The sequence below is a fragment of the Sinocyclocheilus grahami genome, unplaced genomic scaffold (genome assembly GCF_001515645.1).
Source record: "Sinocyclocheilus grahami isolate Dianchi unplaced genomic scaffold, SAMN03320097.WGS_v1.1 scaffold2434.1, whole genome shotgun sequence".
NCBI lineage: Eukaryota > Metazoa > Chordata > Actinopteri > Cypriniformes > Cyprinidae > Sinocyclocheilus > Sinocyclocheilus grahami.
Genome location: NW_015507613.1, coordinates 86,962 through 112,392, shown reverse-complemented (window position 1 = coordinate 112,392; position 25,431 = coordinate 86,962). Strand labels below are relative to the sequence as shown.

Here is a 25,431-nt window from a genome sequence, read left to right as displayed (position 1 = left end):
ATCCAGTATGGTTTTCTGGCCTTGACCCTTACGCACAGAGATTGTTCCAGATTCTCTGAATCTTTGGATGATATTATGCACTGTAGATGATGATAACTTCAAACTCTTTGCAATTGTTCTCTGAGAAGCTCCTTTCTGATATTGCTCCACTATTTTTCGCTGCAGCATTGGGGGAATTGGTGATCCTCTGCCCATCTTGACTTCTGAGAGACACTGCTACTCTGAGAGGCTCTTTTTATACCCAATTATGTTGCCAATTGACCTAATAAGTTGCAAATTGGTCCTCCAGCTGTTCCTTATATGTACATTTAACTTTTCCGGCCTCTTATTGCTACCTGTCCCAACTTTTTTGGAATGTGTAGCTCTCATGAAATCCAAAATGAGCCAATATTTGGCATGACATTTCAAAATGTCTCACTTTCAACATTTGATATGTTATCTATATTCTATTGTGAATAAAATATAAATTTATGAGATTTGTAAATTATTCCGTTCCTTTTTTACTCACAATTTGTACAGTGTCCCAACTTTTTTGGAATCGGGTTTGTAAGTTCATTATTGAAATGAATGTAGTTATCATAAAAGCAGACTATATTTAGATTCATATGGACTGCTGTAGTTTGATGAAGATGAGTGTCATTAGTGTTTGTGTTATTGTTGATGTATTGTTGTGTTATTATTGATGTTTGATCGGCTATTGTGAGAAATAACAGTATTATCTTTCAGTAGAGCATGTTTTATAGGCTTGTATCTTATATAATCAGTTTCTAACAGCAAACACTCAGAATAAAGTGAGATGATCTGCTGATGATCTGAATGTGTTGATCGTCTGAGACTCATCAATATTAACAGAGCTGCTGAAAACACACTTTCTTTCTTTCATGTCAACAGTCCCTGTTTTCAGCTCATTTATTATGCTGATGTCTTCAGATCTGTAAATTGTCATTTAAAGCTCATCTCATTGGTGTAAACAGACTGAGGCTTGTTTGTTACAAACATGTGACTTTATACTTTCAAGTTAATTATTTGTATTTAGTCATTTTTGTGTTTATTTTTTTATTTATTTGTATGACGTTTTTTTTGGTATTAATTAAGTAATTAATTAAATAAATTATGTAAGAGTCCTTCCTCATTGCTGCTCCACACTCCAGCTCAGATGGTGATGGTAATGCTCCTAAAAGCTTGCCAACCGCTAATACACAAAAGAAGAAGTAGACGACGATGACTGATGATTGCGATGACACACAGGAGGAGAGTGGCTAGGAATGTTTTGGCGGGTTAGCATCAACTGTGCTGAGACTGGAGAGGATGGATGCAGGTAGCATGGATGAAGAAGATGATTCTTCAATAACTGGAAGTGAGGGATGCTCTCAGATTTCAAACAAGCGGAAAAAAAATAGAGAGTCCGAGTCGGATGACAACAATATAGAGTTAGGAGGAATTAAGGCGAGGGAAGTGGAGGTGGAATACAAAGTAATTGTCACATTTTCTGGAATGATCGAAAACATCAACAATCCGATAAGATTTACAAAAATAATCAAAAAGTCGATTGGTAACATTAAATCAGCAAGGTACTTATCAAACAATCGTGTCCTCCTTTTCTGTGTTGACAAAAAGCAACAAGAGGCTGCATTAAAAATCAGAGAGTTTGGTGGTGCAGCAGTTAAATGTCACGTACCAGGCGAACTTAAGCAACTTAAAGGAGTGATCACAGGGGTGCCCATGTCCTTATCAGACGAGGTATTAAAAACACAGATAATGAACGAAATGGTGACGGAGGTGAAGCGTTTGCAATCCAATAGAAATGGCAGGAAAGAAATCAGTACAACTGTAGCAATAACCTTCAAATGCAAAAACTTACCGGAACGTACCAAAATTGGATATATGAGCTACATGGTTCATCCCTATGTGAGACCAGTAATGAGATGTTTCAATTGTCAAAGATTGGGACATGTAGCAGCAGTTTGTAAAGGGAAAAAAAGATGCTGTAAATGTGGCGGAGATCATGAATATGGACAATGTGGAGAAATGTTGCAACTGTGGAGGACCACACAGTGCAGCATATCTAGGCTGTGAAGCCCAAAAAAGAGTGCAAGAAGTGATGAGAGACAAAATATATCAAACGGTCAAGCAAGTTCAGTCGAAGGACCGAATTGGAGCAAGTGGTGGGGGATGTGTGAAAGAGGGGGTAGCTTTTAGAGAAATAGTATTAGATACTCAAAGTGAATGTGTTGTTGTAGAGGTGTGTGGACACGTGAAGGGGGAATAAAGGTGATAAACCTTTATAATCCATGCAAGGAGTTATCGCTAGATTAATTAAATAGAATAAGAAACAAGGCTGGGGATAATTTGATATGGCGTAGGGATTCTCATAATCCACTTTGGGACGTTTACACAGAGATAGTAGCAGAGAATAATAATTTATAATTTTTTTATTTTTTCAAACAGCTTTAGGTGCTACCTTTAAAATGTGGGAACTAAAAAGGGTATTAATGAGGGTTAGTGACACTGCACCAGGAACGGACCAAATGAGCTATAAGATGATTAAACATATGGATGAAGTATTACTTCAAATATTATTGGATTTCTTTAATAAATATGGATGGAAGGACAACCGCCTTCATCCTGGAAACAAGCAATCATAGATCCCATTCTTAAACCAGGAAAAGATTCTTCATAAGCCGGAAATTATAGACCGATTGCTCTGACATCCAACTTATGCAAAATGATGGAGAAGATGATTATTAATAGTTTACAGTATGTCTTAGAAAGCAAATGATTAATAGCAGCTTATCAGTTTGGCTTTCGACCTGGTAGATCTACGTTAGATGCATTAATAAGATCAGAAACTGATATAAAGAAAGCATTATCAATGTTAGTGGGAGTCTTTTTAGATATTGAAAAGGCATACGATATTATGTGGATAGAAGGATTGTTATTAAAGTTGCAGAGAATAAGAATTTATAATTGGGTTTTACGTTTCTTATTTGGTCGATCAATTCAAGTCAAAGTGAGTAATACATGATCTCAGATGGTGAGTGTAGAAAATGGGACACCTCAGGGTTCTGCTCTAAGTCCGGTTTTATTTCATATTATGATTAATGATGTGTTTGAAGGAATTCATGCAGGAATTAAAACAGCATTGTATGGCGATGATGGAGCATTGTGGAAGAGAGGAAGGAATGTTAAATATATAAGTGGCAAGGAAAGTGGAATATTGCATATGGGATGCAAAGATTTACAATCAGAAATGTGTTAAATACAAATCAAGGATCAGGTAAAATTATTATTATTATTTAGTCATTTATCAGACGCTTTTATCCAAAGCGACTTACAAATGAGAACAACAGAAGCAATCAATTGTAGCATTAAAACAACTAAAAACAGATCCAAAACTAAAAGCTAAAACTTTATAAATGCTACCTATGCACGTTTTAAAAATAAAGATATTAAATAAAAAATGACAAACGCATACAACAAAATTTCAAAACTTAACATTTAAATAATAAAGCTAAAAACAATTCAAAGAACAAAAGGTATAAGAGTATAATAATGATTCTAACATAACACTAAGCCAAACACCAAAAAACAACTGCATATATGTGTATGTACAACCACACACACACATACACACACACACACATATATATATATATATATATATATATATATATATATATATATATATATTAAATTAAATTAAATTATAAAAGCTGTTTTAAAATACATTAAAATAGTGATCTTAAGAACAGAATATAGATTTAAAAATGCACAGCTAGACTGAAATCCCTTCACACTCCAGCACAGGAGGTGGCGATATGCACCTAGAAGCTGGTCTGCAACTCGCCACTAAACCCACAGAAGAAGAAGCAGCAGCAGCAGCAGCAGCTGTAGAGTAGAGTCCAGTCTTCTGAGGAGAGGTGAGCCATCCTCAGTTTCTCACTGTTTAGACTATTGTAATGGATGCAGAACAATATCAATGTTGCTGCTGCGGTTTTATTGGTTATCTCTCTCTTGATATTCATCTTTAGCAGATCACATTTATTACAGTATTTTGAGAGTGCGGTAAAGGTTTGGTCTCTGTTTGTTTGTAATCTGTATTCACATGAGATTTGTCGTATTAGAGTATTGCACTACATATGAAGGGATGTATGGGCAAAATGTCATTAACCCATTTAATCCCAATTTTTTTTCCCAGACATGAAAATATCCAAATGATGATATCCCTTTGAAATAATCAATAATTAATGGTCCGTCACAATTGTGACCGGTGGGAAAATGTGTGTAGGCTACTGAATTAACACATGTCTGCATTAAACATTGTTATATATCTCAGCCCAGCTACTTTAAACTGTTTGATCACATTCTATGGTTAATATTATGCATAAAAAACCCTTATATAACATTGATAGGAACACTGAGATAAAAGACAAAAAAATACTGCAGTTTCCAAATTGTTACTTTTTTGTAACGTGTATCAAGTATTTATATTAGTGCTACCAGTATCACAACATCAATATTGTAACTTATTTGTAACATTTGAACTGTAATTCAGTGCAATATTTCGTCATTGCAACATTTTAGTGTAATTTTCACTAGCAACTGCTAGTAAAAAAACACACGACTACGGCAATATATCTGGCAATTTATCTAAGTTCTTATTATTATAATTTTCATTAAAATAAAGTATATTTATAATGCAATGCCTTTATCACTGCTTAAATACTATGAAATATGTTGCGTGCCTTATTCTGTGTAAGAAGCCACATCATCTCACAGAAGGATTTATTTAAAACACTCGACTGACGTTATAAAGTGAGTTTGGAGTAAAAATATGTTATTAAATGTGGTATTTTCACATGCTTTCAGATGGAGCAGCATTTACTACACAGAGCCGTAGTTCACCGAGAAGCTATGCAAACAGCTGTTATTATCGCCAACGATTTCTTCGATTTCATAATTGTGCAATAAAATCATCTGCGAATGATTAAAAGCAGCCTTGCTGAGAAGAGACTTCTTAAAACATTAGAAAATATTACAGATCCTAATTTGAACACTATGTGTGAATGTTATAATAAATGTATTAAAATAGAGCTGTTGTAATGATTATTATCATTATTATTGTCTTTTTATTTTATTTTACAGAACAACAGTAAAATTACAATACTAACATATTTATGAATGTTGATAAGAGTATTTGCTTTTTCTCAACTTTTACTTTGGCGGAAACGTGCAGGAAGACCTCAGTGCTTATTTTTTGTTGATAACAGATTTATAAATGTGTGTGCATAATAAAGAGTGCGCGCCTCTCACTCTGCGCTGGTTGCTATTTGATAGCGTCATATCATTGTTTCCGTACAATTTATTCGGTCTTTTTTCGCTTGTTCGGTTGCCGAACATTCGGTGCATCCCTAAATATAAATTCACTTTTGCGCACTTTAATGCACTTTGAATGTAACGTGTACGTTCCCTTGCAGCTGGAATCATGGCAGAATTTCATGTGAAGTCCACTTCGCAGGGCACTTACGGTCGAATAAGCCAATGCTCGAATGTTGCTGCCTGAACAAGAGACCTCCTTACTGAAGTGAAAGTGTTGACTGGTGTCACTATCTCGCAAACGCGCCGGCGGTTCTCCACCAGTCGGGGGATCCCTTCAGCTCGAGGAGCCCTCTCAAACGCCAAAGCATCACCAGCACATCAGCACCGAAAACATGGAGAATTATTGTCTAAAAAAAATCGCACAGCCTATTCGATAAGTGATGTTTTATTAACAAGTTTCGGGAGGAGCACGCGCAGATAATTAACACGGCCAGTTCATCATCAGTAATTACACCATCTATCCAATCAGCACAAGAGAGAACCTCTATAAATAATCAAAGCAGCCTTACCTCCATTATCTCTAGTCTTTCAGCATTGGCACATTCAATCGCTGCAAACATGTCAGAGATCGAACTTTTCCCTGGCAACAACGCGTTTGACACCACGGGTTCTCCGGTGTCTCCAGTCGCCGTTCAGCGCACCGTCCTCCTACACTTCAGCCCTCTCCTCCGCCCCAGCTGCGGAGAAATGGACTGTGACCGGACTATGTCAGGCGCTCATTAGCTCCAGCGTCAATGTCCCACGACGGTCGGTCAAGTCGGATCTCCTCTCCCTCTATACTTCCCTCCAAACAGGGGTGCCTCCAAGCTCTACTCCTCCATCCAAGGCCGCGGATAAAGCGGGGGAAGTCGTGGCCTAATGGTTAGAGAGTCAGATTAGTAACCCAAGGTTGCAGGTTCGAGTCTAGTACCGGCAGGGATTGTGGTGGGGGGAGGGAATGTACAGGGCTTTGGATGGGATAAATGCAGAGCACTAATTCCGAGTATGGGTCACCATACTTGGCCACATGTCACGTCACTTTCACTTTCACTCCTTCAAGCCTGTGGCGCGCCCTGGATACTGCCAGCCCCAGACCCCCTCCTCCGTCCACCGAGCATCAGCTCACATCTCATCTCGGCGAAGTACCAGCTCCAGTCTCCACAAGCCGCCACGTCAGCGTGAGCACGCCTCCGCTAGCGGCGCAGATCTACCCGCAACCCTCGCCTCACACCTCCCCGTACCCCCTTCCCTACCCATGGCCCGCAGCCACACCGTCCATCTCCAGCACGAGCGTGCCTCCGCTAATGGTGCAGGCCCCGACGCCCACCATTCCCCCTCTCTTTTTTCCTCCTTTTTCTTCCGCTCCCGGAGCTGTTCTTAGCGTGAGCATGCCTCCGCTAATGACGCAGGCCCCAATGCCCGTCATTCCCCCTCTCTTTCCCCCTTCCTATTCCATCCCCGGAATTGCCCCATGCGTGAGCGTGCCTCCGCAAGCGCTTCCGGTGAATACCTTTCCACTTCCCCTCGCTCGCTCTTCCTTCTCACTTTCTTCCGCCACGCCTCTACCCACCCCTCCGAACGCCCTCGCCTTGGAACCACCCCCCGTGGCCAGCAACATCAGGACACAGATCTTGGCAGGTGTGGACGTAGATCTTTTTTCCCTTTTGTCACCAATTTCACCATCGTCTGCAGATCGCCAAATCGACTGCGGCGGATTTTCTGTCACTTTAAAAAACACAGCTCACAACCAATCACAAATTTTTTCATTTGCTGAATTCACAATCGCTTTCACCCGTTACATAGAAGTCATCTGCACTGTCTTTCCTCACAGGAGACGCGAGCTCGTCGATTATCTAGCGATAGTTGCTGAACTTGCGTTATCATATGGTGGCTCTCACTTTTACACTTACCACAAATTATTCGCAGCTAAATGCGCCATCCGAGTGGCCCAGTGGAACCAATGTCCTTACTGGGGGGCCTTGGACACCGAACTCCATAACAGAGTATTTTTAGGCAGCTGCAACATATCTTGCGTGGTCTGCCGATCCGTCGCCCACTCCACCATTACATGCCCTCTAATCAACCCATCTATTCCCCCCTGCCCCGAGCCATCCCAGCCCAAATCCACCAGCTATGTCCCGCGTCTCCTAGACATCCCAACCACCCCCTTTCCCCCAACTTCCACCTACCGCCGCCGCTCAGCTCCCTCTGATAGCCAGGTCTGCGGTAGTTTTAATACTGGCAGATGCTCAAGGCAGCGCTGCCGTTTCATGCATGTTTGCAATTTTTGTGGCGGCGCTCACTCCCACTTGATATGTCCAGTGCAAAAAGCTGCAAATAAAAATGTTAAACAATACCTATCGACTCCTATAAATGTTTCTTGTTTGTCTTCAGAATTGCTTCATCACCCTGACTCCCTTTTTACGGATTATCTACTATCGGGTCTCTCTCATGGCTTTCACCCCGGTGTCGGAAAACTCCCCTCCCAAAGCCTCATCTGCCCCAATCTCCAGTCCGCTCTCTCCGTGTTAGCCCCATCGGTGTAGCTACCAGGAAATTCTCAGGCAAAAAATGCCTCATAATCGATCTCTCATCCCCGCATAATTCCCCGTTCCCAAACGTTAACAGCCTCATTCCACTCAAAGAATTTTCTCTCCACTACCATGACATTGACCAAGCCATTACCCTGATCAAAAACACGGGTCTCAGCGCTTGGCTGGCCAAAGTCGACATCACCTCTGCCTTTAAAGTGATGCCCATTCACTCTGATTTTTGGCATTTATTTGGCATCCGCTGGCATAATAAATTTTACTTTTTCATCCGCCTAACTTTCGGCTGTAGAAGCAGCCCAAAAATTTTCGACATGTTGTCAGAGGCAATCTGCTGGATCCTCTCCAACAATTACGCAATACCCTACCTGATCCATCTTTTAGACGATTTCTTAATCATTTCGCCTCCCGACTCCATCCCAGCCGTGCATCTTTTGACAACCCAAAAGGTTTTTGCAGAGCTCAGGATTCCTCTCGCCCAAGACTAAACCGCGGGCTCGAGCACCTCCATCGAATTTTTGGGTATCAACTTAGATTCTCAAAAATTCCAGGCTTCTCTGCCGAAGGAAAAAGTTGATAGGACGATCTTGGTCGCTTCGACCCTCTTAGACAACCCAAGCTACTCCAAACGCGAGCTGCTATCCATTCTTGGTCATCTAAATTTCGCGATGCGCATCATCCCGCAGGGCCGCCCTTTCATCTCACATCTCCTCTCTCTCGCGTCCTCCGCCCACGCACTAGAGGATCGAGTATCACTAACCGATTCGTGCTGCAACGAGCTCTGCTTATGGATATCTTCACCCGTCAACATTCAGTTATTTACTGACGCCGCCCCCTCTGTTGGTTTCGGAGGATTTTACCAAGGCCGCAGGTTTGCATCTACGTGGCCCCCCCAGCTATTAGACTTACCACAACGGCTAAAATCCTCAGCTCTATTCAAGCTATATCCCTTAGTCGTTGCAGCCCTTCTGTGGGGTAAGGAGTGGTCCGCCACCAGCATCATTATCCACTGCGACAATGAGGCTACCGTGCACTGCATCAATAAAGGCCGTTCACATTCACCCATCCTAATGCCTTTGTTAAGACGCCTGATTTGGATCTCGGCTTGCGACCAATTCATTGTAACTGAAAAACACATTCCTGGTTCAAAAAAACAAATAGCCGACTCTCTCTCTTGCTTTGCCTTCCAGAAATTCAGAACGTTGGCACCAGAGGCGGATCCAGTCCCAACCCCAGTACCTCCCTATTCAGAACTGATATTCCCATAAATCATCCACTGAGACCTCTCCTCGAAGCTTCCCTCAATTCTATTCTTCAAGCCGTCTCCCCCAGGACCCTACAATCTTACCTAACAGCTTGGAAGTGCTTTAAAGCATTTCACTCTGCCTACAACCTGCCATTCCCCAACTTTTCCTTGCTCGCCGCTCCACAGGAACTCTTCCATGTTTCTCCTCCGCCGCAGCAGCTTTTTCATATTTTCCCACTGCCGCAGCAGTTCCCGCTCCCGCTGGAGCCATTATCTGTATTTTACACTGCAGCAGCGCTTGCTTCCGCAGAAGCCATTTTCTCTTACCAGATGCCGTAGTAGTTCCCACACCCACAGGGGTTTTCTTTTCAGATGCCGCAGCAGCGCCCGCTTCCGCAGAAGCCTCTAGTTCTCTCTTCTAAGCCTCAGCAGTGCCGCTACTACAATTCCAGCACCCCATCAAATTTAAGTCAATTTTGCTATTTTGGGGGGTTATCAGTGCTCCTCTCTGGCTGCTGTCCCGTAGTAATTGCATCTTTGGAGGAGCGCTCTGGGTCCGGGCTGAAGAACAGAACCGATAAGGGAGCTCTTGATATGCGCTGTGACGCAGCTCTTGCAAATTACCTTTTTTGTTCGTTGTCTGTCGTTTAAGTTTCATACGTTTTTCTTTAGTTTTAATTTGCCTAACTATCAATCTGACCCAGTAGACGCCATAATCCCACTCTGTCTCTCTCCCATCCCGCTTTCCGTATTTTTTTTTTTTTTTATGGTGGGTTTATGCAGTTGGCTAGAGCAGTGCTGATTGGGGAGAACGGAGGTGCGCTCACTCTTGCCCAGGGCAAGTAAGACTGCAACTCAAAGCTGGCAGTCATGCATATGCTCTGGAACAGAGTAATATCGCGTCCACATCGCAGGCTTTGCGATTAGCAAATCTCAACGTCTTAAATCGCGATTTCGATTCGATTTCGATTAATCGCACAGCCCTAACTACAACATAGTCTTACACACTGATGAGATAAATTCAAAACAATACTACAAAAACCGGTAATAAGTGTTGCTTGTGGTACAGTACAGTACAATACAGCAAAAAACAACAAAAATTATTATTCTGTCCCAGCATCCCGTCTTTTGTCTGGGACAAGCCAGAGAACCTCACAGGCTATACTGGCCCTGGCCAGGCAGCGGGGGTTAAATCCTCTTGCATGCCTGATCCAGAGCCGTTGAGAAACAGAGTGGTGACACTTCCATAGGCTTCCATAGGAACTGAGGAATGTGGACGTAAAGCGTGTCATGGAGCAGCCAATAGTTCCAAACAACCATTTCTTTCTCTACTCCCGACTCCGACTCCTCCTCCTTCTCCTCTCCCTCTCCGTACTCCCTCTCCACCTCCTACTCTTCCTCTTCCGTCATTTATTTTTCTACTCCCTCCTCCTCCTCCTCTCCCTCTCTGTACTCCCTCTCCACCTCCTACTCTTCCTCTTCCGTCATTTATTTTTCTACTCCCTCCTCCTCCTCCTCCTCTCCCTCTCTGTACTCCCTCTCCACCTCCTACTCTTCCTCTTCCTTTATTTCTTTCTCCTCTCCCTCCTCCTCTTCCTCTCCGTACTCCCCCTCCTACTCTTCCTCTTCCTTCATTTCTTTCTCTACTCCCTCCTTCCTCTTCCTTCATTTCTTTCTCTTCTCCCTCCTCCTCCTCCTCCTCTCCCTCTCCGTACTCCCTCTCCACCTCCTACTCTTCCTTTATTTCTTTCTCCTCTCCCTCCTCCTCTTCCTCTCCGTACGCCCCCTCCTACTCTTCCTCTTCCTTCATTTCTTTCTCTACTCCCTACTCCTCCTCCTCTTTCTCTCCGTACTCCCTCTCCACTTCCTAATCTTCCTCTTCCTTCATTTATTTCTTTACTCCCTACTCCTCCTCCTCCTCTCCCTCTCCGTATTCCCTGTCCACCTCCTACTCTTCCTCTTCCTTTCTCTGCTCCCTACTCCTCCTCTTCCTCTTCCTTCATTTCTTTCTCTACTAATTACTCCTTCCTCCTTCTCCTCTTCCTCTCCACTTCCTACTCTTCTTCTTCCTTCATTTCTTTCTCTACTCATTACTCCTCCTCCTTCTCCTCTTCCTCTCCGTACTCCCTCTCCACTTCCTACTCTTCCTATTCCTTCACTTCTTTCTCTACTCACTACTCCTTCTCCTCTTCCTCCTCCTCTGTGCTGTCCTTGATCTCTTCCTTCACGTCTCTCTGGATCCATTGTTTCAAACCTGAATACAGTTTTTCTCAGTCACTTTGGTGCATTTCTCGAATCGTCCTTACTGTAATATTTGCAAAGAAGTGTGTGCATTTCTCAAAACAATTCGTACAAACAGCACCACACAATGGATTTCCTGCAAAAGCCTGTAACTTACTTAAAATCTTTAGTTCATCTCTCAAAAGTAAGTATTTGTCAATGAACATATCAGTGCCATCAGAATGAAAAGACCTTGTGTCATTGTTCACACACAAGATAGTCAAAATGCATTAGTCATGTTGTCAATATAACAGTACACTATGTTAGTATTACCTGATGTAAACTATGGCAACAGTTTGGATGACCATTATTGTACTGAAATTCACAAGGCTTCACTTCTTGTGTATCCCATATATCCATTTTAAAAGTACAAATTTACACATTACTGTATGTGGGATATTGATTGAAAGAGACTGGATATGATCCACATTTACACTTTAACTTGTGGTCTGACCAAAAAACAACAACAACGGACCCACTTTATATTAAGTGGTTTTAACAACTATGTACTTACATTTAAATAAAAAATTTGGTACGATGTACTTATTGTGTACATACATGTTTTTACATTGTACTTATATTTTACAAATTCTTGCATGTAAGTACATCTGTAATTAATTTCTGTAATTACATTTATAATTACACAGTTGACCCATCCCTTACACCTTAAGCCACCCTTAAACTTACCCATACCAACAAACATGTCCCTAACCTTACCAGTATCCCACCTCAATAGCAGCAAAAGTGTTTTGCAATACAATATGAACCACAATAAGTACATTGTACTTAATTTTTTATGTAAGTACATAGTAGTTAAGGCCACTTAATATAAAGTGGGGCCACAACAACAACAAAAAAACACATTACAACGTCATTGGGAAATAGAAAAGAAAAAGAAATATGGGCACAAAGGCAAGCATAAAAATTAGAAAGTCCATTGTCAGAATTTGTAACTCTAGTGTTGTTCTCTGTCTATATTTACTTTCCAATCGAAGGTTCATGAGATGCACCTTTGAGCTATTTTAGAGAACTGGTTTATCATTGGTTGATCTACATTCTCTTCATTAGTGAAAGTCAAGATTCACCTGCACAATTCATGGCAAATTTATAAAAAAGTATAAAAGTAATATGTAGAAAATATGCTTGACAGTTTATGACAACTAGATCGACTATTTTGCTATTACCGTAATGACCTATACGATGAGCTAATGACTTGATGTTTTGAGGGCTAAGACTATAGCACATATAACTATATAATACATTTTGAGCAATAGTAATTGATAATGTAGGAAACCACAGACAAATGTACATTAGTGTTGTCAAAAGACCCGGTATTTCGGTACCAAGTCGATACTAAAAAAAGGAAAATGTTGCGGTACCAGGTTTTCTTAAGTACCGGTGGTACCGAGTACCCGGTCAACCCGGTTCTTGATACGCTATCAGAAAGCTGTCCTCTTCCAGTGTTGCCAAGTCCGCAATTTTTCCCGCGGAATTGGGCTACTTAACACTGTTGCCGTGGGTTGTTTTTCATGTCCGCGGGTTGAAAAACGACCCCATTAACGTGATATTTAGCCCCTGGAATGCGAATTTTAACGGGGACCCCCTTGAAACGCAATTGGGCGGGTTTTGTTGTGAAAACCTGGCAACCACTTGTAAGGGAAACAGGTCAATAATTTAGCTCAAAGGGAATCATTTAAGATTTTAAAGGGAACTCCACCAATAATATGTAAGGGAATTTGGACAGAATCACTGTTTTACGGCTGATCACTGAGACGGCCAGCGATTCAGTGAACGAGCTGTATGATATCAATTCTGCAATGGATATTTATAACCAAAATATAGTGAAAACACTATTAATTAGCACAGTAACAAGATCGGCAGTTTAAGACTAACTTGTGAGCACAAAACACGAGATACTTCTCTTTTCAATATAAATAAGGCTTTATTGGATAAATCTAAGACATATAAACTAATCTAACACATAAACACACGCATTCACAGTAGTTGCAGAAAGAGAGAAAGTGAGGAAATAAAATGTAAATTTTTTGCTGCTGAATTATCCAGTAACCTAGTTTACAATAGTGTTTTTGTCATATATTATGATTGTATGTTTTCATTTATTTTTCATTAAAATGAAGTTGTCTATATGTAGTAGATTGTGTTTAACACACAAAAGAGTGAAGATCAGGTCAACACAGAGAAGTATAAAAATGTAAAATCCCAAGTTTACAGCAATATGGGCAATTGCATAGATCTGAACAACCATCAATCACTTAATTAACCCTCGCATTGAGTTCGTTCCTCAATTAGGTTAAAATTTATATTAAATGCACCAGTTCAGCTAGGATCTGGAGGTACTTGCGTTCCTGTGTGCGGGGTTCCCTTCCTTGTCTGGTTGCCGAAAGGGGTTTCCCGTCTTTCTGATTGGCTGGAGGGTCAGTCTTGGGAAGCCAGTGATTGGGTGTTGGCTAGCGACGCGGAGCTGTGGTCTGCAGTTGAAGTTTTAGACAGCACACTTTCGGAGATGCGGCGTTAGGCAAACTTAACTCGAAACTCGAAACTCTCAACGGAAAATAAAAAAAAGCTAGACACAAAAAGCATGACTAGAAGCTCAAATCTAGACACAAAAAGCCTGACTAGAAGCTCAAAGCTAGACACAAAAAAGCAAAGTTTGATGGTGTGCTGAGTATTTAAACCGGGCTGTTTAACACCTCCCAAATGGTGTTTTGACCAATTAGATGTCGTTGTTGCTCGGGGTGTTGTATATTCCTCCTCCCCATTCATAAATCAAATGTTCTCTTATCAGTCACATGGTCCGAGCTTTTCCCGCTCTTGCAGCGTATAATCTTGGACATGATTTCTATAACAAGAATATGATACATTTGACAAATAATTGATTGGAAGAAACGTTTCCAGCAAGAAGATTCAAACACATACATACCCAACATGAATATAATCCTTAAGCGATTCAATAGTTATTAAAATACATACACAATAAATGATTAGACGTCATAGTCTGATGTGTGGGTTACATACATGATATGGAATTATGCATAGAAATGATTAGTTGCTCAGGTCCTTTTAGTGTCATTTAGATGCATGGAAAGGCAGTTTCTATAGCCGTTCTGTGAACGTAAGGATGCGTTCTGTGAAGACCAGAGAGGTTAAAATGTCTGTAAGGAATCTCAGTCTGTTTTGTCTCCTAAGTGGGGGGAAAAGTCAATCCGAGGAGCTTGTGATCACTATCACATGTTTCCATGTGACGGTCATGCTGTGCATCTCTTTTGACCATTATTCTTGATAACTTTCCCCAAAATTGACAATCTCCTTGGAATTGTCAATAAGTGTTCTTTTGTTTTAATGTTGAAAGCTGTTCTTTGACAGAGTTGGTTAGGCTTGCTTCAGACTGGCTAGGGTCTGATTTATGAGCATCCTGTTGTCTTGGGCCTCTGTGGAATTTTGGACTCCTCGTTTCAACCATGTTTTGACCAAATCTTAGATTGTCTGATACCCTACACACTTCATAAAAGCAGTGGCAACCTCAAGAGGAGGAAACGCATCAAACTAACAAAACACCCCGATCAAGTTCAAGCAGGTAAGTTTCAATTACATTTTTAATATTTAAAGCTACTGTTCTGTTGGGAATATTATTCCATATTTTAATTTGAATTTCGGATTGAAATAAACATCGCCGTTAGCATATACGTAGTTAATCGTTAGCATAAGCGCGGCTAACGCTAATATTATGTTAACTAAACAAGCCAATGAGAGTTGGCGTGCGTGTTTCGCCACGTGCACCCTGCCCCGCAGCGCGGGTATAAAAGGAGAGCGCGTGCAAACGCACATCAGCTTTTCGCTTCGGAGCCGAGCCTTCTACAGGACGAATCTCCGCGAGTGTTCGGAAAACGGCTGGCGTTGGTGTTACGGCGTGTCAGCGGGGCTGCTGAAACCTCGGCGAGCTGCAGCTTCCATTCTGCGGTCTCGCCGCGACCTCCCCTGGGCGCTTCAGCAGAGTGTTTTTCAATTCTAAAAGAGCTCCACGAGCAATGGGCGTCTTTTTAAAGATGGCTTCCCGCTCGTGCGTTTCTGGATGTGGTCACTTCCTGGATGCATCTGATGGTCATGATCGCTGCATCTCATGCCTGGGCTTACAGCACGCTGAAGCAGCGCTCATGGATGAGTCATGTTCTCAGTGCGGGAACATGACCATCGCGTCCTATCTTCCGCCCCAGCTGGTGTGGGGGGACTTGCCGGCTTCCGCAGGGCACTGGAGGGGGTCAGCAATAGTGGCGTTTTCCATACGGATCCCAATTCGTCAGTCGTCAGTCACAAGTAACCGAGACGTTTCCTTTCAGTCAGTCACGTTCCTGAAGGAGGGAACGGAGATGTTACGTTCCATCGCCACAGTTGCTGCACTCTCCTTTTATACCCGCGGGGCGGGGTGCGCGATCCCAATTCGTCAGTCACGACTGACGTAACGTCTCCGTTCCCTCCTCCAGGGAATGAGGGTTACACAAGTAACCGAGATGTTCTGTCCTATCTATCATATTTTGTTGCCTGTGCTATACATTTAAAATAAATTTATTAAAATTTTATAGTATATATTTATTAGGGGTGGAACGGTTTGAGGAAAAAAATTTAACTCTATGGTTCTCCACACACGGTTTGGCATGTATTAGGACCACGGTTCAACTTAAATCTGACAACACATCTGTAATATGGTTTCTTATAAATAACACGTAAAACAAACAAGGTTCAGCTGAGGTATGTTTCTGTTGATAGATGCGCATTCTGGCTTCCCAATACATTACAACAACAGTGATGAAAAAATAAAAGTGGACAAACCATACACTCTTGTTCAATGCGAGTGCTGTATGCTGGAATATGAGAAGTCATTTATTCCGTCATCACCTGGGTGCTGATAGTGCGCGCGCACAGGTGAGACCTGAACAGCACACGTTTATATCTGTGTTTAAACTAAACTCATGTAAGCTTTGCCAGTTATAACATTTAAGAGCCTGAGGAAGCTCGCTCGCTCGCACAGTGAGAAGATTTGTGCGTTCGCTCATCCGAAGACCGAAGCGCCTCACAACGCGCGCAAATATTAAGCTCTCTCTGAAGTATTGTGTTTAAATGGACAAATTCACACAAACGTTGTCAAAATGGCCGTCTTGGTAAGTATCCTATAGCAGACATAGGCGGCTGAACGTACTTACAGTTTCTTAAAGTATACAGTCAAATATGCAATGCTGTTTTACATTTCGTTACTTTATTCAATTTCTGTACCTAAAAACTAATGTTAGACCTACCTAAAAAAAAAAAACTGAAAATCACTGAAAATTTATTTTATTTGTATCTTTATGCTATTGTATTTATTTTGTGCTGTTGCTTGTAGTTGGATAGAATTTTCTTATTTTCTTTATTTTTATTTGACAGTATATTTTTTCTCTAAACATAGCACATACCGAACCGTACCAAAACTGTGACTCTAAAACCGTGATGCAAACCGAACCGTAAGAAAGTTGAACCGTAAATGTATTTACTTGTTTTTTTCATGAATGTATTTTACAACAATACAAAGAGCAATGTGTGACATTTGACCATTTGATTTAGAGTTATTCACTTTTATTTGTAAATAAAAAATGTTTCACTAGATTTTTTTTAAATGATTGTGCACCCGTGATTTTTCTAGAGTATCTTTTGCTGCTGAATTATCCAGTAACCTAGTTTACAATAGTGTTTTTGTCATATATTATGATTGTATGTTTTCATTTATTTTTCATTAAAATGAAGTTGTCTATATGTAGTAGATTGTGTTTAACACACAAAAGAGTGAAGATCAGGTCAACACAGAGAAGTATAGAAATTCTACATTGATTTAAAAAAAACTGCGCTGATATCGGATTGGATCGGTATCGGCAGAATTTTCCGGATCGGATCGGTTCTGAAAAAAATGGTATCGTTGCATCCATAATTAAAATCACCCATAATAAAAACGGGGGCATTAGGAGTGTGCTGCAGCTGACGATGGGCACAGTCAGCAATGAGAGAAGCAGCTCTCGCTGCATTCCCACTTGGTGGGACATACACCGCACAAATAATGACAGCGTCGGAGTCGCTGTCCTACCCCCCCACCTTGTCTGCCTCTTCTCCGCAGCCTTCTGCCCTGGTGTAAGTGATGCGTAGAGAGTTTGTGGCACTCATTCCAGGTGTTAGCAAGCACATGGTGAGAGTAATCCACAAACACAGCGTCCCACGCACATGTTGCCAAAAAGTTCCGTATTGCTCCCACAGTCACAAAAGTCAGAACTGATAAAACAAACACACTAACTAACACTAAAGACAACTTGTTAAAAACTCAATTAAAACAGATAAACTAGTAAAAAACTGATAAAAAAGTAGCAGCATACACGCCCAGGTCGCTTGCAGAGCAGCGCCACCACTAGATGTCAAGTTGATAATTTCGGGGATTACATCTCTTTATATCGGGCAACCCCGGTTGTGTTCCTCTGCGGCCAGATTAAAGCATGTTGTAGCCTATATATTATGCTCTATTCAATTTTTTTTTTTAAACCTTGCACTTTTCTACACCATTTTAAATGGTGTTCTTGTTTTCAAATCAAGTGCAGTCCACTGCTGCACACATACCACGATATCGATACTAAAACGGCTGTATCAATACTTGTATCATCAAATCTCTGTGACGATACATCGTCGTATCAAACAGCACTACAGTTATATCATAGACAGGTTTTGGGTATAGGACGGAGTCTCCAACATGAAATTCCCTTGACTTAGAGTGTTCTTGGCATCGTAACTGCTGAGCCTCCTGGGACTGACTCGCGGTTCTGGCAAGACTAGGTCTAAGAAGATCCAGTCAGGTTCTTAACTTGCGATTGAGGAATAACATCGCAGGTGACTCCTTAGTAGTAGCATGAGGAGTTATTCTGTATGTTAACAGGAATCCATCAAGTCTCTGTTGGATTGGAGCTGACCCTCTGGAAGCTTTCGGAGCATGTTTGAGTGTTTGGACAAAATGTTCAGCTTGCCCATTACTAGAGGTGTGATAGGGCGCAGAGCCGATGTGTTGCACCCCACATGAGAACTCCTCAGCGCAAAACTGTAGGCCGTTGTCACTGACAGTGACGTTAGGGACACCATAACAACTGAAAAGTCCCCGCAAGACTTGAATTGTTTTGCTGGTGGTAGTACAGTCTATGATGGAGACTTCGGGCCATTTGGAATGTGCATCAACTACAATAAAGTACATATGGCCTTCAAAGGGACCAGCAAAATCCATATGTATCCTTTCCCAAGGATGATTTGGCCAAATCCATGGGTGAAGTGGTGCAGGATCTTTAGGTTTTCGAAACTGTCCTGATAAAACTATAGCCATAGTAGTTAATCATCCCAAGGAAATAGCGTAATTGACTTACTTTGGCTGGTGTTGGCACTTCCATTATTGCTTTAATCTTTTCTGGCGATTTGTGTAGTCCAGCGGCATCGATTTAATGACCCAAATACTCCAGTGACTGTTTGAAAATTTCAATTTTTTCATATTGCAATTTCAGACCATATTTTTCCAGTCTAGTGAGAACTTGGTCTAGTGTCTTGAGGTGCTCCACATCATCTTGTCCTGTTATCAGTATGCCATATAGATAGCAGTGAGTGATTGGAATCCCCAAGAGAACTTGATCCATTGCTTTCTGAAATAATGCCGGAGCTGGGGCAATCTCGAAAGGTAGACGGTTATAGCAAAATAGCTTTTTGGGTGGATATGGTGAGTAATTTCCTCGACTCCTGTGCCACTGGCATCTGCAAGTAAGCGTTTGAAAAAGCCAGCTTACTGAATAACTGACCACCATTCAGAGATGCAAAAAGATCTTCTATGCGTGGAAGTGGGCAGTGGTCCACACAAATGGCTGGGTTGAGTGTCACTTTAAAACCACCACACAGTCTCACTGAACCATCTCTCTTGATCACTGGTACCACCGGTGTGGCCCACTCTCACTGTACTGTACTGTACTGATGAAATCACTCCCATCTCTGTTAAACGTGTCAATTCAGCCTCTACTTTTGGTTGGTACTACCCTTGGCTGATAGAATTGTGGAGTATGATCACGCTTTAGCCAATTTTAGCTTCAATTCCTTCCATAGTGCCCAAGTATTTCTCAAAACCGTTGGAGTGCCGATTTATCACAGTTTCTGTAGTGTCTGCAACTCCATGCTTGACTGTTTTTATGTCTTGCCAGTTAAGTTTTATAGATCTCAGCCATTCTCTACCAAATAATGGTTGGGCATCACTGTTAACCACATACAGTGGCAATCGTGCAGACTGATTTATTTAATTTTACCGCTATGTTGATGACCCCTACTGGTGCTAGTGCTTCTCCACTGTATGTTTTTAAGATGTCGGTCGGCTGCAGTGGAATATGCTGCAAGTCATTAGCATAGTTTTCATTTGAAATTAGGGACACTGCAGCACCTGTATCTCAATCATTTTCCCCTCAGTTTCTGGAGTTATACGAATGTGTGCGAGTTGCTCTCTTTTGGTTATCATATACAGTGTAATTTCCTTCTCTGTATCTGTACTTGACCCAACACTTTGTTTTCCTCCAGCATCCAGATGATGTACCCGTCTCTTATAATTTTTACTCTGTCTTTTACGTGGCTTAAACTTTTTCTCATGCTTTCTTTCTCTTTCAAAGGTTATTTTATTTCTGCACACGCATCTGATGTGGCCTTTCTTTCTACATGAATGGCAGGCTTGATCTTTGTACTAACAGTCCTCATCTGTGTGGTTCGTTTTCCCACATCTTTTACAATTGCGTCGCTGTTTGGGTGAGGAAACATGCATTGCATTTACTTTAAGGGACCGCAAACTCTTCAGCTTTGTGAAAAGTAAGTGCCGCGAGAGCAGCGGTTCTCAATTCCAGTCCTTGCGTACCCCGCTCTGCACATTTTGTATGTTTCTCTTATTGCTTCAGACGTTTGTTATATTTGACTGTAAGTGCCCTGCAAAGTGGACATTATGGGATATTCCGCCATGATTCCAGTTTGAAGGGAGCGTATATGTTCCATACAAAGGGCATTTAATTGTGCCAGATGTGAATTTAAATTTAATTTGTATTTATTTACAGAAGTATGTTATGTCCCACTTCACACTTCTCTAGTAAGTTTCGTATGTGTGTGAAGACGATGTAGGCAGCGGCGTAGCGCAAATCTGTAAATGAATATTTCGAAGTGAAGTAAACTTTAACGGATATCCCCTGCTCAGGGAGTAGGGAGCAGTGGACACTGTGTAGGGACCATGTCAATCAGAACACAGTTCATGCACGGAGCTCACTTCTAACAAGATGATGATCTGAATCAGGTGTGTTAACAAAGAGAGACATGCAAAATATGCAGAGCTGGGGTACGCGAGGACTGGAATTGAGAACCACTGCCTTAAAAGCATCCTCCAAATGTGTTCCGAAGTCACAATGTTTAGAGAGTTGTTTTAAAACTGATACATACTGTGCAACCGTCACTTCCTCTTGATTGCGTTTGTGGAAACAGAAGTGTTCTTTTATTATGCTATTATCCTTTTACGTCGTAACAATCTTTTGATACATCTTTTCTCCTTGTTTAGCAGTTGCAATCAAGTTACATAGAAGACCGTACGTTTTCGTGCCCATAACGCTTAACAACACTGGAACAGTTTTTTCCTCATCAATATTATTGGCCTTTGTGAAGTGTTCAAACCATTCAATACATGTTTGTCCACTACTCGATGGCCTCGTCAAAAGCATCAATATGCCCGATAGTCACCATTCTGTTTGTGGATTATGTTGATTTGATGTCCCGATGGTTGCAGTCAATGTTTCAAACGATGAGCACTCATTTTCGTCAAAAAAAAGTATGTTGGTCTATATTAGTCTGCACCAGTACAAAGTAGAAGTTAATATGTCCAATCCTCGTCGCCAATTTTGTCGTATTTATCAGAATATCATTATATTCTATGGACAAAGATACAATGGAGGCCGAGTGCACATAACCTTTTCTTCTTTACTTAACAACTGTTCAGTAGTATATACAGGGTCACACAGCAGCATCAAGAGCATAATGCAACAACTGCAATATATCCCAATTCCAAACACTAAATACATAACAATATACACCTAGGATGCTTTGAGGGTGAGTAAAACATGGGCTAATTTTCATTTTTGAGTGAACTAACCCTTTAAGTCCTGTAAGCTGCGAAGTGGGGCCTCCATGGATCGGACTTGTTTGTTCAGCACATCCCACAGATACTCGATTGGACTGAGATCTGGGGAATTTGGAGGCCAAGTCAACACCTCAAACTCGTTGTGCTCCTCAAACCATTTCCGAACCATTTTTGCTTTGTGGCAGAGCGCATTATCCTGCTGAAAGAGGCCACAGCTACCAGGGAATACCGTTTCCGTGAAAGGGTGTACATGGTCTGCAACAATGCTTATGTAGGTGCTATGTGTCATTGTAACATCCACATGGATAGCAGGACCCAAGGTTTCCCAGCAGAACTTTGTCCAAAGCATCACACTGCCTCCGCCGGCTTGCCTTCTTCCCATAGTGCATCCTGGTGCCATGTGTTTCCGAGATAAGCGACGTATATGCACCTGGCCATCCATGTGACGTAAAATAAAATGTGATTCTTCAGACCAGGCCACAATAAATGTTCGATATAATGTTCATGCGCCAATAGCAGAAATTTTTTTTGAAGCGTGCCGCACGGACACTTTATCCGCTCCGCTCAGGTTCAAACGGCAGCACAGTGGTGAGCACTAAACATCACTTTGAGATCCAGTGTGAAGCGCTTGAGTTAAGTGAAGAACACAAATGACTCGCTGATTTAAACTAGTTAAAAGCCAGATGAAACAGCGCTGACAAACAGCAGAAATACTGTGAGAACGATACAGTAAATAACTCTAGTGTAGTTATTTACCTGTAGTTGTTAATGATGATGAGTGTCAGCAGATTTCTGTTTATGCTTTCATTGTTCATTCTTACTGTTATTTAGAAAGACAGACAACACAGAAATACATAGAATGTGTGAATTAGCACTTATGTGAGTAAAGTGTTACTGAATGAGCATTTTAAACTGATGTGCTCTACACTCTTACCTTTGTGTCAACACTCTTTTAATATAGTGATATAATGATTTACAAAGAGACAACACTTCTTGATTTCTTGTTGATTATGGCAAATCTGCTTCTTCCACACAGAAATTCAGCTGAAATATTCCCATCAGTTTATCAATGCAGACGAGCATCAAAGCATCAGGAAGAAATCTGTAAAAACTGAGTTTATTAAAGAGGACAGAGAGAAGATGAGAGATCCAGAACCCTGCAGAATCAAACACACGGAAGATACTGAAGAACTAACAGGTTGGTGTTTATTCTTCATTCTTCACTAATAATGGTGACGGTTATACAGTTTCAAGTAGTTTTATATTTTGGGCCCGAGCACCGATGGTGTGAGGACCCTATTGGAATTGCTCCCTCTCTTATTATTATTCTTCCGCTTCTTCTCCGAAGTAAATCACATTTTTAAGGGCCTAAACATGCTCCAAAACTCATGAAACTTTGCACACACATCAGAATTGGTGAAAATGTACATCTGATATGGGTTTCAGAATTGGTTGTGTAACACACCATTACCTACTAAAAAGTCTCCTGGTTCAAAATCCGAAACCCAACAAGAAGTCCTTTATTTTTAATTTCCTGTATGATTTTTGGGCAGTTTTTGTCATTTTCAGGCCTCGTACTAACAAACTCCTCCTACAGTTTTAATCGGATCATCTTCAAATTTGCTGAGAGTAATCATAAGGCCTTTGCGATGCGAAATTGCGAAGATCTTGAGGTTTCGTTTTCGATCTTGTGTCCCTGGCAGCCTGACAACATTTGATGTTTCGCCATGAAACAGGAAGTTGCTGTAACTCAGGCAAGCAATGTCTGATCTGCCACAAACTTCACACGTTTGATAGGTGTTATGTCCTGAACACATACCCATGCCCATATTCAATTATACTCATAGCGCCACCTGCTGGCAACAGGAAGTGACATGTTTAACACTGTGATGCACTATTAGCAACACAGTAAAATATGCCATTGTGTGTTAAACATGCTATAAATATGATCAAACATGCTAGCAAAACTTACTAAGTGCTAAAGCATGCTATTAATACTATGAAACAGGAAGTTTTTGTAACTCATGCATACAATGTCCAATATGCCTCAAACTTCACATATTTGATTGGAGTCCTGGCCTGAGGACATCTCCATGGTCATATTCGGTTATAGTTATAGCGTCACCTACTGGCAACAGGAAGTGACATGTTTAACACTGTGATGCACTATTAGCAACACAGTAAAATATGCCATTGTGTGTTAAACATGCTATAAATATGATCAAACATGCTAGCAAAACTTACTAAGTGCTAAAGCATGCTATTAATACTATGAAACAGGAAGTTTTTGTAACTCATGCATACAATGTCCGGTCTTCTCCAAACTTCACATGTTTGATAAGAGTCCTGGCCTGTAAACATTTACATGCCAATATTTTTTTGAGTTACTGACAAATGAACTGTTTTTGCATTTATTTCAGAGTTGATTGAAGAAAATGAGCAGAATGAAGAATTGAGTGAAGTTGAAGAGAAAAATCACTTCAAAACTGGAGAAAAACCTTTGAGTTGCTGTCAAAGAAAACGGGTAAGATTAAAGAAAACAAGAGCCAAGAAATCTTTCACCTGCACTCAGTGTGGAAAGAGTTTGACATCCAAACATAGTCTTGATGTTCACATGAGAATTCATACAGAAGAGAAACCGTTTACTTGTGATCAGTGTGGAAAGAGTTTCACACAATCAGCAAACCTTAAGTATCACATGAACATCCACACTAGAGAGAAACTGTACGCATGTGATCAATGTGGAAAAACATTTTTGAGAGCTTCAAACCTGAATCGGCACCTGAGAGTTCATACAAAGGAGAAGCCACATTCATGTCATTTGTGTGGAAAGAGTTTTTCACGTCTACACCATTTGAAAGAACATCAGATAATGCATACTGGTGTGAGAGAGTACATGTGCTTTGAGTGTGAGAAGACTTTTACTACAGCAAACTTGTTAAAACAGCACGAGAGGATTCACACTGGAGAGAAACCTTACAAGTGTTCACACTGTGACAAGAGCTTCAATCAGCCAGGAAATCTGAAAACACATGAGAAGATCCACACTGGAGAGAAACTGTACAAGTGTTCACACTGTGACAAGAGATTCAGTCGGTCAGGATACCTGAAAAGACACGAGAAGATACACACTGGAGAGAAACCATATCACTGCACTGCATGTGGGAAGTGTTTCACTCGATCATCTTCTCTACACAGTCATACAAAAAACATTCACAGTAAGTAGATCATCTTCAGATCCAGCACTTTCAGGTCTGATTCGCGTCATCGCCAAATATGCCACAATCAGGAATTGAAATTAACTTTTTCACATTCAGTCGGTCAGGATACCTGAAAAGACACGAGAAGATACACACTGGAGAGAAACCATATCACTGCACTGCATGTGGGAAGTGTTTCACTCGATCATCTTCTCTACACAGTCATACAAAAAACATTCACAGTAAGTAGATCATCTTCAGATCCAGCACTTTCAGGTCTGATTCGCGTCATCGCCAAATATGCCACAATCAGGAATTGAAATTAACTTTTTCACTCACCAGCCAATTTGGCTACTAGCCAAAAAAAAATTAATAAAAAAAGAGAGACAGAAATAAACCAACAGTTTGAGGCTGTCTACACTGGGCGTGACAAAGCGACCGTTGCAAATCATTTTGTTTCAGTATTAGGGGTGTGCAATATTGACAAAAAAATAATATCTAAATATTTTCTGGGATTTTATCGATAAAGATAATTAGACGATATTTTGCTGAGTGTGTTATTGTGCTGATATCATAAGGACTACCGTGGAC

The 25,431-nt window shown here is 41.1% G+C and overlaps 2 long non-coding RNA genes across 2 annotated transcripts; one reads left to right on the top strand and one right to left on the bottom strand.

The window, feature by feature from the left end:
* Positions 1-92: 92 nt before the first annotated feature.
* On the bottom strand, positions 93-5,510 carry LOC107575017 (uncharacterized). Its single transcript, XR_001607794.1, has 3 exons — positions 5,428-5,510; positions 3,564-3,569; positions 93-103 (listed from the first exon to the last, which is right to left on the bottom strand). It is a non-coding gene; the product is annotated as an uncharacterized lncRNA (long non-coding RNA).
* LOC107575016 (uncharacterized) lies at positions 3,811-24,349 on the top strand. Its single transcript, XR_001607793.1, has 3 exons — positions 3,811-3,920; positions 22,677-22,838; positions 24,061-24,349. It is a non-coding gene; the product is annotated as an uncharacterized lncRNA (long non-coding RNA).
* The last annotated feature ends 1,082 nt before the right edge of the window (positions 24,350-25,431 follow it).